The sequence below is a fragment of the Amblyomma mixtum genome, chromosome 1 (genome assembly GCF_055824585.1).
Source record: "Amblyomma mixtum isolate Tamu chromosome 1, ASM5582458v1, whole genome shotgun sequence".
Lineage (NCBI taxonomy): Eukaryota > Metazoa > Arthropoda > Arachnida > Ixodida > Ixodidae > Amblyomma > Amblyomma mixtum.
The window spans coordinates 140,972,275-140,989,762 of NC_143012.1; the positions used below are offsets into that span (position 1 = coordinate 140,972,275).

Below are 17,488 nucleotides of genomic sequence, written 5' to 3' on the forward strand. Positions count from 1 at the left end.
ATGAAGTTAGTGTATAGCAAACTAAGAGCCAAATGGCAAGATTCTTGGGAAAATGAAGGAAACAACAAGCTGCATACTGTAAAGCCCATTTTGAAAGAATGGAAATCATGCCGCCTTAAAGAACGTGGTTTGGTTTGGTTTATGGGGTTTACCGTCCCAAAGCGACTAAGGCTATGAGAGACGCCGTAGTGAAGGGCTCCGGAAATTTCGACCACCTGGGGTTCTTTAACGTGCACTGACATCGCACAGTACACGGGCCTCTAGAATTTCTCCTCCAAAGAAATTCTAGCCGCCGCGGCCGGGATCGAACCCGCGTCTTTCGGGTCAGCAGCCGAGCACCATAGCCACTGAGCCACCGCGGCGGCCCCTTAAAGAACGTTTTATCGAAGTAATTTTATGTCGTTTACGCATAGGCCACACACACGTCACCCATAACTTCTTATTAACAAAAAAAGACAAACCTGTGTGTGAAATGTGTGGTGAGGAGCTCACAGTAAATCACATTTTAATTTCTTGTTCGCATCTCGAAGAACTTCGAAAAAAATTTTTTATGGTATTTTAGAATGAACACATTCCATTTCATCCCGTATTGCTTTTAGGCGAGCAAACATTTGTCGAGTTTTCACTTGTTTGTAAGTATCTAATGAAAGCCAATGTTTTAAATTTAATATAATGTAACCTCTATACACTTGACATAACATCATCTAACCTTGTGTTTGGCGCATGATAGCCATAGTTGCTTATGCACCGTAAAACCCCATATAACTAACTAACATTTTTACATATTGGCAACGACCTGAAAGCTGTCATGTGGTTCCAGGTTGAGCGCTCGCAACAAACTCCGGTCGGCGGCGTTATTTTTCACGTTCCGCGACTTTCTGGTAGAAGAGCCTGCGGAAGCAATCAACCTGGTGTTCACGCCACCGTGCTCACCGTGCCGTGTCGGCTGCCAGTGTGGAGATCATCTGTCATCTCTCGAGGTGGTGTTCCGGATGAGAGACGTGGATCCAGAGATCGTGCCGGCGTTGAGAGCCTACCTGCCCCTCACACGGAGTCTGAGGCGACTCGACGTGCGCTTCCCAGCATCCACTTCTGGCGCACACTTGGTCATTGAGGGTATCGCTCTGAACAGCAGCATCGAGTATCTCAGTTTGAAGTGTAAGTAAGGGGGGGTGCCAGTGCTCAAAGTTGAGAGGTGAAGCTCAGTTATGTGCCAGACGTGCGGTGTTTAAATTGATAAAGACAGACTTAAAGACAACACGACCAGTTAAATGAAATCTGTACTGCATTCGATGTAGTGGAGAAAAAAAACGAAACAAGAGCACATAATGAAAGCTTGATAAAAACATACATGGGAAAAGAAAGACGACACGCAAGTGAACTGTGTTTTTCACTGCAATGGTAGAAAGTCTGAGTTGGTAGGTTGCCTTTAAATGGTCGTGTAATCGTCTTTTACTGTCTTTGTCAACCAAAGGAGTGCACGTCTTACATATGACCATGTTCCAACTAGCGCAGTCTCTAGCACTTCTTTGACACTGATTGTTGTGAGCGTCAGTTTCATCGTGTACGCTGCCCTTCACTATGCTTACTGGAGCTTTTGCAAAGCTCGCCCGCACAGATGACGGCTTAAAATAACAGCTGGCTGCAAGCTGCCTGAAAACGCAAATTATGCCTCCTTTGACAGCAGCTGACGTGAGCTAGTTCACCTAGACTATATTGAGGGTACTGGCAGAGATGCCTGGCAACTTCCGATGAATCCGCTCTTACAAAGCATAACCATAACAAGCGAGTATATTTCGCTCTCCAGTACCACCATGAATTGTTGGCATGTTAGTCAAGCTAGCCGCAATTTGTCGTGCATGTTGACCATGTGTAGCTTCATGTGTGGCTGCGCTGAGAATAAACACCTAGTTTTGTCCCGGTACCACCACCCTTCCCTCTTTAAGCAGAACTTAAATATTCCTTTGTTTTCGTATTCAGTAAAGACGTGCTTATAGCGTATATGCGAACGGAGAGTCTAAAAAGAACTACCACCACTAAACCACCAAGCAAGACGTTACCAGGAATGATCGGTAACGTGGAGACAGTTGCAGACTAATGCCAATCCCTGCCACAGCCTTCTAAATGAAATCAACGCAACTGTATACAGTAATAAAGCTCACTGCGGGTGGCTCCTGGTTATACCGCATATCAAGGTCATTCCTTAAAACGTGAGCTACCCCGATGAATCGCAACTCAACTCTTGAGCACCAAGAGGCAGCTCTGTCTGGCATGAACCTCGAATACCCGCTCCGGCTGATTGACAGGGCAGAGTGGACAGCACAAGCCATTGGGCGCAGAAATGAGATGGCAACAATGTTTCAGTTTTTCACTCTCACTGATTCACTCAGCCAGTGAGCCAGTCAGTCATTCAGCGAGTCATTCATTCACTCAGTCATTCACTAATTCAGTCCTTCACTCAATCACTCAGCCATTCAATGAGTCACTCAGTTAGCTCAGTCAGTCAGTCACTCGATCAGTCACCCAGTTAGACACTAGGTCAGTCACTCAGTCAGTGTCTCACTCACTCACTCACTCACTCACTCACTCACTCACTCACTCACTCACTCACTCACTCACTCACTCACTCACTCACTCACTCACTCACTCACTCACTCACTCACTCACTCACTCACTCACTCACTCACTCACTCAATCTCTCTGTCTGTCAGTCAGTCTCTCAAATACGGTCATTTAGTCAGTCTCTCTCTCTCTGTAAATCAGTCAGTACCACACTGTCAATCAGTCTCACACTATCAGTCAGTCAGTATCCTGTTATGTCCACGGTTGCCCCGAAGATACAAGGCGTTTGCGAACACAAAACTATTTATTATCGCTCGACTCAAGCGGTGCGCGCTGGCAGCCGCTCATCGGCGCGATCCGAAGTCATCTCTCCTGTCTAGGCACGGCAGGCTGGTGCAGACAGGAGAGGGCTGGGGGGAAAGAGGAAGGGAACGTCGAGAGGTTCGTCGGCCCTTCGTTCACACGCGCAACCCGAACACAACACCTCGGCGGGAATCGCGCACTGGCTGAGCGGTTCGTTTGTCCCCCGTCTACGCGTCTACGCGCAAGACACAACATATCCCACACTGTGTCAGTCAGTCTGTCTCTCACATTCTGTCAGTCAATCAGTCTCTCACATTCTGTCCGTCGGTCAGTCTCTCACACTCGCAGTCAGTCTATCTTTGTCAGTGAATGAGGCTCTCACTCACTCTGGCAGTCTCTCACTCACTCTGTCAGTCTCTCACTCACTCTGTCAGTCTCTCACTCACTCTGCCAGTCTCTCACTCACTCTGCCAGTCTCTCGCTCACTCTGTCAGTCTCTCGCTCACTCTGTCAGTCTCTTGCTCACTCGGTCAGTCTCTTGCTCACTCGGTCAATCTCTTGCTCACTAGGTCAATCTCTCACTCACTCTGTCAGTCTCTCACTCACTCTGTCCATTTCTCAGTCAGTCTCTCACTTACTCAGTCTCTCAGTCAGTCACTCACTCACGGAGTCACTCACTCACTCTTCCACTGCCTCATGCAGTCACTCGCCCACTCTCTCAATCACTCACTCTTTCTGTCAGTCAGTCACTTACACTTTCACTCATTCTTTCACTCACTCCATCAGTCAGTCAATTTTTCACTCATTAGGACAGTCAGTCTCTCAATCCTTCACTCATTCAGTCATTCACTGATTTATTCAATCACTCACTGATTTATTCAGTCACTCACTGATCCATTCAGTCACTCACTGATCCATTCAGTCACTCACTGATCCATTCAGTCACTCACTGATGCATTGCGTCACTCACTGATGCATTGCGTCACTCACTGATGCATTGCGTCACTCACTGATGCATTCCGTCACTCACTGATGCATTCCGTCACTCACTGATGCATTCCGTCACTCACTGATGCATTCAGTCACCCACTGATGCACTCACTGATTCACTCAGGCACTCACTGATTCACTCATCATCATCATCTGAATACTCCCACTGCATGGCAAAAGCCTCTCCCATCTATTTCTAATTAACCCTGACCTTTGCCAGTTGCAGCCATCGCATCCCCGCAAATTTCTTAATCTCATCTCCCAACCTAACTTTATTTCGCCCCCTGCTACGTTTGCCTTGTCTTGAAATCCACTCAGTTACCCTTGAGGACCACCGGTCATCTTGGCTTCGCATTACATCCTCTGCCCAATTCCACTCTTTCCTGTTCATTTCTACTAGGAGGTCATTAACCCGCGTTTGTTCCCTCTCCCACTCCGCCCGCTTCAGATCTCTTAACGTTACGCCTATCATTTTTCTTTCAATATCTCGCTGCGTTGTCCTTAACATAAGCTGAACCCTCTTTGTTAGTCTCCACATTTCTGCCCCATAGGTGAGTACCGGCAAGATACAGCTGTTGTATAGCTTTCTCTTGAGTTATATTAGTAAACTTCCATTCATGATATGAGAGAACCTGCCATATGCGCTCCACCCCATTCTTATTCTTCTAGTTATTTCCATCCAATGATCCGGATCAGCGGTCTCTACCTGCCCTAAGTAGACATATTCCCTTACTACTTCCAGCACCTCGCTACCAATTGCGTGCTTCTGTTCCCTTGCTAGACTGTTGAATATGACTTTGGTTTTCTGCATGTTAATATCTAACCCCACCGTTCTGCTCTGCCTGTTTTTTTGCAGTTCATGTCCTGTGTGACTCAGCAAGGCAATGTCAACAGCGAATCGCTAATTACTCAGGTATTCTTCATTAGCTCTTATCCCCAACTTTTCCCATTTCAGGCCCCGGAATACCTCCTGTAAGCAGGCAGTGAATAGCATTGGCGAGATCGTATCTCCCTGCGTGACACGTTTCCTTATTGGAACTTTATTGCTGACTTTATGGAGAACCGTAGTAGCTGTGCAATTGTTATAAATATCTTCCAATATTTTCATATAACAATCTTCTACACCCAGATTCCGCAATGCCTGCATGACAGCTGAGGCCTTCACTGAGTCAAATGCTTTCTCGTAATCAATGGAGGCTATGTATAGGGGTTGGTTATATTCTGCGCATTTCTCTATGATCCGATTGATAGCGTGAATATGACGTACTGTCGAGTATCCTTTACGAAAACCTGCCTGATCATTTGGCTGATTGAAGTCTAGGGTTTTCGTGACTCTAATAGCGATTACCTTAGTAAATACCTTGTAGGCAATTGACAGTAAGCTAATCGGTCTAATTCTTCAAGCCGCATGTTATCATGCGGTAGTCTTTTTGAGGTTGTCCTTTACAACCTCACTCTATATTCTGTAATTCTTCAAGCCTTGACGTCTCCTTTCTTATGAATTAAGATACTGTTAGCGTTCTTCCAAGCTCCTGGCACGCTCGAGGTCACAAGGCATTGCGTATACAAGGTGGCAATTTTTTCTAGCGCAATCTCGCATCCGTCCTTCAACACATCTGCTGTTATCTGATCCTCACCAGCTGCGTTTCTGCTTTGCATTGCTCGTAAGGCTTTCTTTATTACCTCCTTCGTTACAGGCGGGATGTCCCATTTCTTTGCTCGGCTGCCTTTCTCAGTAACGTTCTGATTACATTCGCTACTGTATATATTTGTGTAAAACCTTTAACTATCATATCCATATTGCTAATGGTATTGCCCTCTTTTTTCTCTTAGGGCATTCATCTGGATTTTAGCTATACCCAGTTTTCTCCGCACTGCTTTTAGGCTACCTCCGTTCATTACAGCATGGTCAATTTTCTCCATGTTAAACTTCCTTAAGTCGGCTACATTGATCTTATTTATCAACTTCGATAGCTCTGCTAGTTCTATTCTGTCTTCGAAGTTAGACGTCCTGAGGTTTTGCGTTTCTTATTCGCATCTTTAGCCTCCTGACATAGCTTGCCGGTATCCTGTCGAACCATCCTACCATCTACTTTTGCGGCACACTCCGTAACGACAGCTGTGAGGTTATCGTTCATTGTTTCAAAATTACAGTCGTCGTCTTCAATTAAAGCGGAAAATCTACTCTGCAGCGAAATCCTGAATTCATATACTTTCCCTCTTAATGCTAACTCGTTAATAGCCTTTCGCTACACTAGTTTCCTCCGTTTCCTCTTGAAATCTAAGCTACTACGAGAACTTGCCATTCTGTGGCCGCTACAACGAACCTTTCCGACCTTTGTAGGTCCGTTGTAGCCCTGCAATGCATCGGAAAGGTCCATTGTAGCGACTGCAGAAAGGTAAGGTTCCAGGATTCACTCAGGCACTCACTGATTCACTCACTGAGTATCTCGCTCAGGCACTCAGTCTCTCACTCGCTCATTTACTCACTCAGGCACTCACTCTCTCATTTACTCACTCAGACACTCACTCTCATTTACTCAGTCACTCATTCAGTCGGTAAGTCACTGTCACTCACTCAGTCATCCATTCACTTGCTCAGTCATCCATTCACTTGCTCAGTCATCCATTCACTTGCCTAGTCATTCACTCACTCGCTCAGTCATAAACTCACTCGCTCAGTCATAAACTCACTCGCTCAGTCATTCACTCACTCGCTCAGTCACTCACTCACTCGCTCAGTCATTCACTCACTCGCTCAGTCATGCACTCGCTCGCTCAGTCATTCACTCGCTCGCTCAGTCATTCACTCGCTCGCTCAGTCATTCACTCGCTCGCTCAGTCATTCACTCGCTCGCTCAGTCATTCACTCGCTCGCTCAGACATTCACTCGCTCGCTCAGTCATTCACTCGCTCGCTCAGTCATTCACTCGCTCGCTCAGTCATTTAATCACTAGCTCAGTCATTTAATCACTCGCTCAGTCATTTAATCACTCGCTCAGTCATTTAATCACTGGCTCAGTCATTTAATCACTCGCTCAGTCATTCACTCACTCGCTCAGTCATTCACTCACTCGCTGCCATTCACTCAGCCACTCACTCCCTCACTTGGCCACTCATTCCCTCACTTGGCCACTCATTCCCTCACTTGGCCACTCATTCCCTCACTTGGCCACTCATTCCCTCACTTGGCCACTCATTCCCTCACTTGGCCACTCATTCCCTCACTTAGTCGCTCACTCACTCAGCCATTTACTAACTCACGAAAAGTGCATGGAGCAGGGAGAAAATGGACAAAAGTAGTCACGAGACACATGCCAAGCCAGAGACTCCGCCATCAGCGACCACAGTATGACGCTAGAAATGTTATAGCGCAAACAAAGACACGGACAAGAGAGACGAAACACACACACACGCGCTATCTGTGGCCTCGTGGTAGAGCACCCGCCGTAGCTTCGGGAGGTGGCGGATTCGACTCCCGGCGCCGGCCGGGTACCCACCGGTTTTCTCAAAATGGGTTCAAGCTATGCCCCGGTCTGGTGCTCTGCTTCCTAGGGTTGCATGGCTTGGGAAACTAGCCTGCGCCTTCAAATCCCGTCACTGTGGGCAAAGAGTCGCATGGACAAGAGTCACAGGGACAAAGCGAAAGAAAAAGGCCACATGTTGGGCTTCTACCGCACGAGGCGGATTTAGGGTTGCTTGGCGGCGGAACTTATCTCTGATCCGTCAAGGCAACTTTTTGGTCTAAGACCCTAGCGGGTGTGTGTGTGTTTCGTCTCTCTTGTCCGTGTCTTTGTTTGCGCTATAACATTTCTACTTCAAGATGAACTACCAACTCGCCCAACAGGAAGTTTTAATGACTATGACGCTAGCCTCGGCCACGATTGTGAGCCAGCACTAATTTATTGGCGCCGCTGAACTGAAGGCTTAGTGTCGTACACTTTAGATATCCTTGTTTTGTGCTTCATTCGCATATCTACTGCTTACCGAACTCGACCATACCCAGGCATCTCTTGGCCATTGTTAGAGCATGAGTGTAATAACGCGACAGCGATTAGTCTGCCGTTCTGCAGCAAAACCAGCACTGTCCATGTCGACGTTGTCGGAGATGTGAGCGAAAAATCCGGGTCGTGCCTTCTGCTCACCGTGAGAAATGACGACTGGTCTCGAGAGGTTGCTAGGGCACAGCAACCTGGGTCTGACAAGCCCCACTGGTGGCCTCCTTGAAAGTCACCTGAATGGGCAGTGGTACTATCGCGCTCAATGTGACTTGCAACCTGAAGCAGCGTGGCCGGATCGCTCTCCAGAAGCATGGTGGAGCCGACAAGCGACGCACTTGAAAACAAAAAGGAAAGAATTTTGCCCTTCCACCACTCAGTCTTCTCCCCTGTGCCGTCTGGTCTTTGCTGTACCATGGCGTTATCGCAGCGCCGGCGCTTGCGTGACGAATGCAAGGTGCATGTCGCAGTTGATTTTGTTTCGCACCTTTTACTTTCACCTGTGATGCCCGATAAAACCGTGGCCCGAATCACGCTTCAATCACAGTATTACTGAAGCAGTTTTGACGGTTTGAGCCGGTTTTGGAGGAGCGGTGCACATTGCTGTTGCAAATACGGCTCGAGTTCCGGAAAGCGAAAGTATACGGATCTCGGAACTTTCCCTGAGGTCCTACACTCAGCGCAGAATGGCAGATATGACGTTGTGGTCAGCACACACAGTCAACCGTACCGTGCAAGCATATTTAAAGGGATGCCGCATTTCAGATGCTCCACATAACCGACGCCCGCGGGCAACTACAGCGACAGAAGATGAAGTTTTGATCGGGGCTGCTTACGCTATCTCGTTTGGCACCGCGCAAGATTTCTCCGATGCTGCAAGGGTTTCGGCTCCCATTTCCACAGTGAGGAGACAGCTGGCCGAAGGCTATCTAAAGAACTGGCTGGCTGTGCAGAAGCCACGACTGACGCAGCAGAACAAAGCGGCCCGCCTCCATTTCGCCAGTGAGCACAGTGGCTGGAGTGTTGACCAGTGGGAAACGTTCGTCTTTTCAGATGAGTCGACCTTCACCACCATCTGGGACCAGACACCGCGCGGCCTGACACCGCTCGCTATGATCAAGAATATATTCAGGATGTAGCTGCAAGCGGCAGGACGGCTGTAAACGTATGGGGATTCATGTCGGGGGAAGGACTGGGTCCATTGGTCCGAACTGAAGACTCCCTGACCTGCGAAAAATACTGTGAGATCTTGAACTGCACAGCGATTCCTTATGTCCTGGATGGCCCGTTTCCCGACGAAAACTTCTTTTTGTTAGCAAGATCTATCTCCCATCCACACAGCAAGGCGGGTCAAGACATTGCTACAGGAACGTGGTGTACCCGAGCTTCATGAATCCCTAAGGGTGCGAACGTTAATATTATTGAACATTGCAGGTGTCGAATGAAGAGCACATTATGCAAGCAAGGCCTCCACAGCGCATCTCACGACGACTTGTGGATCGCCATCCGAAAAGCGTGGCATGCTGTCCGAGCGGACACGAGCTACGTTGATGCCCTCTGCGTCCCTTCCGTCGAGGATGCGTGAAATGATCAGCGCTCATGGAAGGATGACCCGCTATTAGGCGTCTTCAGTCTGTTTTTATTTCTTTTCTTCGAACGATGGTCATCGTTTCGCCTGATTTGTTTACTCTTCGTTCTGACAAATAGAACTGTTCGTACAGGGGTGTTTTATGTCGCTGAATTAATTACAGGTCTTCCTGCGACTGCTCGCTCTCGTAGCTCACTGCTTCAGCTCATAATTACGCCACCGGCCATGGCATAAAGACGTCGGCCCCACCATAAAACCACACCTGTTCAAGGCTAGACGCGCCGGCGCCTGTGAGAATCAAAGAGAGGACGCGGGGTATGCTCCTGGCTGATTTAACAGCAGAATCCTTTCCACTTAGCTTTCAGGCGCGCCGCTTGTCGGCCCCACCATGCTTCCGAAAACGCTGCAGCCACACGCTCGCGGGTTGCAAGTTATAGTGAGCGCGGTAGTACATAGCTTAGCAATTGCACCACTGTGCCAGTTACGGCCTTCCGCGATCTATGCACGTTAAGTAGAGAACTGCCCTGCCTGAGAAGCGATGAGGAAAGAGGACCGCAGGTAAGTGAAGGAACCTATAAACGCTATCGCGGAATACCCTTCGAGGAGAGCTTAAGTGTCCCCTCAAGTTTCTTGCAACGCTGGCTCCGTCTTCAAGGCAGGGAGCATGAACGCATATCTTAATCGCAGTTCTTGCCCCTATTAATGCGACGAAAATTGCCCATTAATACCTGAGAAAACGGCGCACCATTTCCCACTAAAAAATGTGCACTGCGTGAGTTTGATTTTCCTTTCTCTCTTCCTTCTATCTTCGTTTATTAGTGCATTTGTTTTGAGGTTTGCGCCTTTTTTCAGTTAATTTATAGTACCGCTAAGCGTTTAACTGAGTGGCAGGCTAACTGTGGTTAAATTTTTTTTGGTGCTCTTTCAAAAATTGACCATCAAGTTCTTCCGCGTCCTCGCAGGGTTCTCTGTGAGCGAGGAAGACGCGCAAGTGCTTTGCAACTGGGTTGCGCACAGTCAGCGTCTGCATACCCTCAAGCTGGCCCTGGCCGACGAAGGAGACACACTGCTTTTGCAAAAGTTGGCCACGCTTCTGCAGAGCAGCTACACGCTTACGTCCATCGATGTGACACAGTGGCCTAGTGATGAAGTTGGACTGAACGCCATGACTCTGGTAGGCGGCTTATGTTTGACGTGCAGGTGGCTATCAAATATTTCTTCAATGCACTTTCGGCTTGATGTGGCCATCACATTTGTTTAGCATGGCTGCTCACATTGCAGCAAACTCGCCGAGTAAACAATCGACAGCCGCCGATGTGCCTTTTGTGTGCGTTCGCTTAAGGCATGTGTCCCTTCACTTCAGGCGTACCGATGTCACCTTTTTATTGCCTTTCATGGGAAGCACTTATTTATAAGCTTTTGCATGATCCACAATCGCGATGAAAAGCGAATCGAACTCGGCAGCTACGCGCTTCGCTGCTCGATTTTTTTCATCGCGTTTTTACCTGGATGGCAAGAAAAAGACGATAGAGCCACCTTAGAATGTATCATGGAAGACGGGAAAGTGCTTACGCTACTATTACCTAAGTAAAAACATGATGAAAAGAAATTCGAACAGCGCACCGCTTAGGCGTCTTATTGTTCTTTTTTCTTTCCATCTCCGCTGTAACCGGTCCTTGTTAACTGCTGTGCACTCTTCGTCAGTCGTGGCCGCCGCGGGGGCTGAGTGGTTATGGTGCTCGGCTGCTGACCCGAAAGACGCGGGTTCGATACCGTCCGCGGCGGTTGAATTTCTTTGGAGGAGAAATTCTAGAGGCCCGTGTACTGTGCGATGTCAGTGCACGTTAAAGAACCCCAGGTGGTCGAAATTTCCGGAGCCCTCCTCTACGGCGTCTCTCATAGCCTTAGTCGCTTTGGGACGTTAAACCCCATAAACCAAACCAAACCAAACCATCTTCATCAGTCGTGATGTCACAGCAGAACAACCTTATGGGCTGCTAATGGGATGAGTTGTAAGAGACTAGAGCAGATCTCCAAAGTGTCAAAATTCAGATGACAACCCCTGGTCCGCTGCTTACAGGTAATACCTGGATCACCCCCCCCCCCCCCCCCCTCGTTCGCCTCCTTACCCCGCCATAGAACGGCCACGCTAACTCCGCATATGGCCAGGCCTAACTCGGTCACGAGTACCTGCCCCCTGGACAAGACCGAGGGAGTTTGTTCCAGCAGCCTCTGCACTGCCTTCACCACCCAGACCTACTTTGGTCACATGACCTCAGGGGAGAGGTGCTCGAAAGCTCGCCCCTCCTTGCGCACTTTAAAAGATTCCGACTTGCTACAATTTCAATGAGTTTTAATCACCATGAGCAACGGCGAGTAACAACTGCTCACGGTGAATTTACGTGCATAAGGGGAACAGCACAGTGACAATTGTCCGCGTAGTGAAATTGTTTCCGTCAGGGCAGCGGAAGTGCATCTGTGAAAGCTCAGTACGCACGCGGTGTTTTCTCGAAGCTGAAATGAATTTAGCTTTGTGCAGCTAGTCGCATTCGTTGTAGTGATTGCAACCAAAGCGAGCACACGACGTTCTTTCTGCTACGTATCCTTCAGGGATTTTGATCGCGGTTCCTAAGGGTACTGTGCTTTAAAACTTACTGATGTAAAGACGAAGACGAACATTCTGTGCAGCGGCGGCAGTGCCATCGCTGCGCGTGCTTTGGGCTCGCTTTGGCTGACCGCAGACTGTTGCCGCCCTGCTCCTTCAATAAGGTCCCAGTGCCTTTAATAAACCCCCGTCTTTATTAAAGCACTGGCACCTTATTGAAGGAGCAGGGCGGCAACAGTCTGCGGTCAGCCAAAGCGAGCCCAAAGCACGCGCAGCGATGGCACTGCCGCCACTGCACAGAATGTTCGTCTTCGTCTTTACACTGAAAAGTTATGTGTCCCCCAAACCTACAATAGCGATTTCAGGACGACGACGCGATTCTTGTTGCGAATTCTCTATCAGGACAATCACAATGACATGAACAAGCAAGGCTGCAGTGCAGGCTTGTAAAAACCTTGTAAAAACAGGAACAACTCAAAAAGGTACGGGAAAAGAGAGGACATGATCACGGGATAAGCGCAAACTCTTGTCGCGTACTTTTTGCGCAGTTATCGTTTTTATAATGTCGTACCAAGTAGCCCCTCACCGCACTGCTCTACTAACAGCTGTCCTTCATTAAAACTGGGATAATCCCATTTTTAAAATAGCTAAGATTGCAGGCTTTAAATTATTAGTCAGTTATTCAAAATAGCACATTGGAGTGATTTTACACGGTCGACACGCCAACCGCCAACCAAACGCCAATAAAAGATTTTTTCCGACCTTGCTTGCCAACCGAAGCCTTGTTCACTAGACGAAAATTCTGATGCTTAAGTGCGCCGCAGTAATTTACCAGGCATCTTTTGTACGTAGGCGGTAGATTAGTGTCGCTGCCATTGAGAGTGTTATCTGTTGTTGCTTGCTTCGCTGAGAGAGAAAAGGATAAATGCACATGCACTGTTTCCAGAGCCGGGCCCAGTAGTTGTCACTGTGCACGTAAACAGGCTTGTTTCCTCGCTCCGTTAGTGCAGTTATTGCAAAAAACATGTTTTTCTATTCAATGTGTTCGTGTGTGTGCGCGTGTGTGCTCGTGCGTGCGTGCGCGTGTGCGCGCGCGTGTGTGTGTGTGCGCGCGTGCGCGCGTGCGCGCGCGTGCGTGTGTGTGCGTGCGTGCGCGTGTGCGTTGCGCGCGTGTGTGCGCGTGTGTGCGCGCGTGTGTGCGCGCGTGTGTGTGCGTGTGTGCGTGCGTGCGTGTGTGTGAGTGCGTCTGCGTGTGTGTGTAAGAGAGAGAGATGTATGCATGTGATTTGTGCATGCATTAAAAATCCACATTTCAGTACACTGCTCTCAAAGATGATTGAAAATGCACATAAAAAATTAACGTTTTCAGCCATTTGGACCACGTAAAATCAGTGGTAACTATAGCAGTTCTGCATTGCACAGAACCGCGACAATGCAACAATACTGATTTATTTTTGTTGTCTTTCAGCTCATTATAAAAGCCAGGATAGGAATAACACTGTGTAACTGCAAAGAAGCTAATTCATCCATCACTCGGATAAATTGCACGGCTTTGTTTAGCACAGTGAAAGCGGGACACAATTGTCTTTTAGCAGTTTTTTTCTTGAGCGCACATTGCAGTTGCACAAGCCAGAGTGCAGCTTCAAGCATTATCATTTACGGCATTAATTTCTGCAGTGATGAGTTCAAAAAAACAGGTTTTTGAGCATGGCCTTGTGAGGTGGAGGACCATTCCAGCCTTTCGAGGCAAAAAACTAAAGGGAATCTTGAAATGCAGTGGCATAATCTGACTGAGGCACAACGGTGCTTGTGCGGGTTGTGTAGAAAGAACCACGAGTTAGAACAGACAAGTTGGTTATGTCACGGTAAAGAGTAAAAAAAGCTGCAGTTTGTGCACGAGACAAAGGAATTTAAAGATTCACCTTTAGTGCGGTGACACTGGAGCTTCAAAAATAGTTTGAGAGAATAAAAAATGGCTGAGGCTTAGCTAAGGTTAAGCCTAGTCAGATGCGAAGCATATTGATGGCTATGCTTGGTAATACATGGCTTTCCTTGGTTGAATACTTGGTCATTTTAATACAACCACTAGAAGCCTTCGTCGGGGGGGAAGACAACGGCATGGCTACAGCGGAACGCCGACTAACCCCGAGACGCGCGTTGGGTGAGCGCCTGGATTGCCACGGAAGCCGCGTCCGCCTGCCCGGTGGAGCGAGCGTTTCACCTGCACCGAGTGTGAACGCGCGTTCGAAATGCGCGGGAATGCCGCTCGAGGACATTCCGGCGTCTGTGCGATGGCATCGTTCTCCCTCTCCCAGCGCGTGACGGCGATCTGTCGTGACGTCATCGTGTCACGTGGTGTGGCATCATCGTGTCGCGTAATTTGGAGGCGCACAACCACAGCGACGGCGCGAGGTGGGCCCCCGTTTCTCCACTGTCGTGACGTCATCGTGTCACGTGGTGTGGCTTCATCGTGTCGCGTAATTTGGAGGCGCACAACCACAGGGACGGTGCGAGGTGGGCCCCCGTTTCTCCACTGTCGTGACGTCATCGTGTCACGTGGTGTGACGTCATGTATCACGTGATTTGGAGGCGCATAACCGCGGTGAAGGGCTGAAGTGGTAGCTAAAGTAGTATGCTACGCATAAAAGAACAGCTCAGGTCTGGACTTATCCGAGGATCTTAGCGAAGTTAGGCTTGTGTCATGTGGCGTTAGAATGACCAGCTAATACTGCAAAAGGGATTTGAAAACAAGTAACATAGAAGACGGTAACGCTAAGGAGATGTTCTGTTCTAAATATGCTTGGTTGTGGGTGGGTGTATAAGGATTAAAAGGTGAAACCATGCTTCACTGTAAGCCATATTAATGGCTGAGTATTTGAACCAGTATGCAGCGAATATACCTTTCCCGGTAAGGCCTTATAACAAGGCTAGCTAGTTTGCTGCTTGGCGTCACCACTGACCCTTAGCCCCTATACCGAAGCTGTAATCCTCACCGTGGTGAAAGATTTTAAGGTGAAGGGTAGAAACTAGGAACGGCGGTGGTCGGGGCTATGGTCAAGCTCAGGCCAGTCGGGGGGCTCCGAGACCTTCCTGTGAATAATACGGCGACACACAAGCGATATTTTACGAACCATCAGTATGCCCATATTGCATCAGCAATTCTTCTTCGAAAAAAAACCTGATTGGTCCCTGAAAAGGAACTGCACTGATGAGTTTTGCAAGAACCCGACCTGACTGTCAACATTTTCCTCGTTTACTGATCATCCACTCCCTTGCAGATATTCACCCGGTGGTCGGAATGTCTGTGTTTGTTACTCCTAGGACCCTCGATAAAATGATAGGCAAAAACTATACTGCAAGAAAACTCGCATCCGGTGTCCTTCTTATCTAAGTGTCACAAAGTATGCTCAGACATCTTATTCAAGCAAAAACAGTTCGCTCATCCCCTGGTGTCCATCACCGCCCCCACCCCCCCTTTCCCCCGCAGCCAGAACACTGTACAAGGTGCCATATCCGAACGCGATCTCATCCGCGAAACAGATTCAGACCTGCTTGAAGGCTTCCGGGATAAAGATGCCATTACCTTTCACCGCATCACGATAAGGCGAAACAGTGAAGAGATGATGACACCAATATCATCCTGACATTTTTGAGTTCCCGTCTACCAGACGCTGTGAAAGCAGAATTCATTCACTGTAAAATCCGTCCCTGTGCACAAAACCTTCAGATGCTTCAACAACGGATCTAAAACATGCCGCTGAAAACTGACCCTTGCGAAGTGCAGTGCTCATGGGCACCCAACTGATAACTACAGTGCCGCTCGAGCAGAATGTCTCAGCTGTCAAGGGGCACACGCCGCGTACTCACTGACATGTCAGGCATTACAAAATGAGAAAAAAGGAATACAGATCAAAGTAAGAGAAAATATCATCATCTTCATCATCAGCCTGACTACACCCACTGCAGGGCAAAGGCCTCTCCCATGTCTCTCTAATTAACCCTGTCCTTTGTCATTTGCCGCCACTGTATCCCCGCAAACTTCTTAATCTCATCCGCCCACCTAACTTTCTGCCGTCCCCTGCTACGTTTGCTTTCTCTTGGAATCCACTCCGTTACCCTTAAGGACAAGCGGTTATCTTGCCTTCGCATTACATGCCCTGCCCAAGCGCACTCTTGATTTCAACTAGGATGTCATTAACCCGCGTTTGTTCCCTCACCCATTCCGCCCTCTTCCGATCTCTTAACGTTACACTTATCATTTTCCTTTCCATAGCTCGCTGCGTTGCTCTTAACTTAAGCTGAACCCTCTTTGTTAGCCTCCACGTTTCTGCCCCATAGGTGACTACCAGTAGGATACAGCTGTTGTATACTTTTCTCTTCAGGGATATTGGTAAGCTACCATTCATGATCTGAGAGAACCTGCCATATGCGCTCCACCCCATTCTTATTCTTCTAGTTATTTCCCTCTCATGATCCGGATCTGCGGTCACTACCTGCCCTAAGTAGACATATTCTATTACTACTTCCAGCACCTCGCTACTAATTGCGAACTGCTGTTGCCTTGCTAGGCTGTTGAACATTACTTTGGTTTTCTGCATGTTAATTATTAGCCCCACCGTTCTGCTCTGCCTGTTTAACTGATTGATCATGCTTTGCAGTTCTTGTCCTGAGTTGCTTAGCAAGGCAATGTCATCAGCGAATCGCAAATTACTCAGGTATTCTCCATTAACTCTATCCCCAACTGTTCCCATTCCAGTCCCCGGAATACCTCCTGTAAGCAGGCAGTGAAGAGCATTGGCGAGATCGTGTCTCCCTGCCTGATACCTTTCCGTATTGGAATTTTATTGCTGACTTTATGGAGAACTATAGTAGCGGTGCAGTTGTTATAGATATCTTCCAATATTTTCACATAACACTCATTTACACCCTTATTCCGCAATGCCTGCATGACAGCTGAGGTTTCCACTTTGTCAAATGCTTTCTCGTAATCAATGAAGGCTATATATAGGGGTTGGTTATATTCTGCGCATTTATCTATCACCTGATTGGTAGTGTGAATGTGGTCTATTGTTGAGTATCCTTTACGAAAGCCTGCCTGATCATTTGGTTGACTAAAGTCCAAGGTTGTCCTGATTCTATTAGCGATTACCTTAGTAAATACCTTGTAGGCAACGGACAATAAGCTGATTGGTCTGTAATTCTTCAAGTCCTTGACCTCTCCTTTCTTATGAATTAAGATAATATTAGCGTTCTTCCAAGCTTCTCGTACTGTCGAGGTCACAAGGCATTGCGTATACAGGGTGGCTAGTTTTTGTAGCAAAATCTCTCCTCCGTCCTTCAACAAATCTGCTGTTACCTGATCCTCACCAGCTGCTTTCCCTCTTTGCATTGCTCCTAAGGCTTTCTTTATTTCCTCTTTCGTTACTGGCAGGATGTCCCATT

The 17,488-nt window shown here is 48.0% G+C and overlaps 1 pseudogene; it reads left to right on the forward strand.

Annotated features, from left to right (window-relative positions):
- LOC149367761 (uncharacterized) overlaps nt 1–17,488 on the forward strand; it is a 125,397-nt pseudogene that overhangs the window by 87,282 nt on the left and 20,627 nt on the right.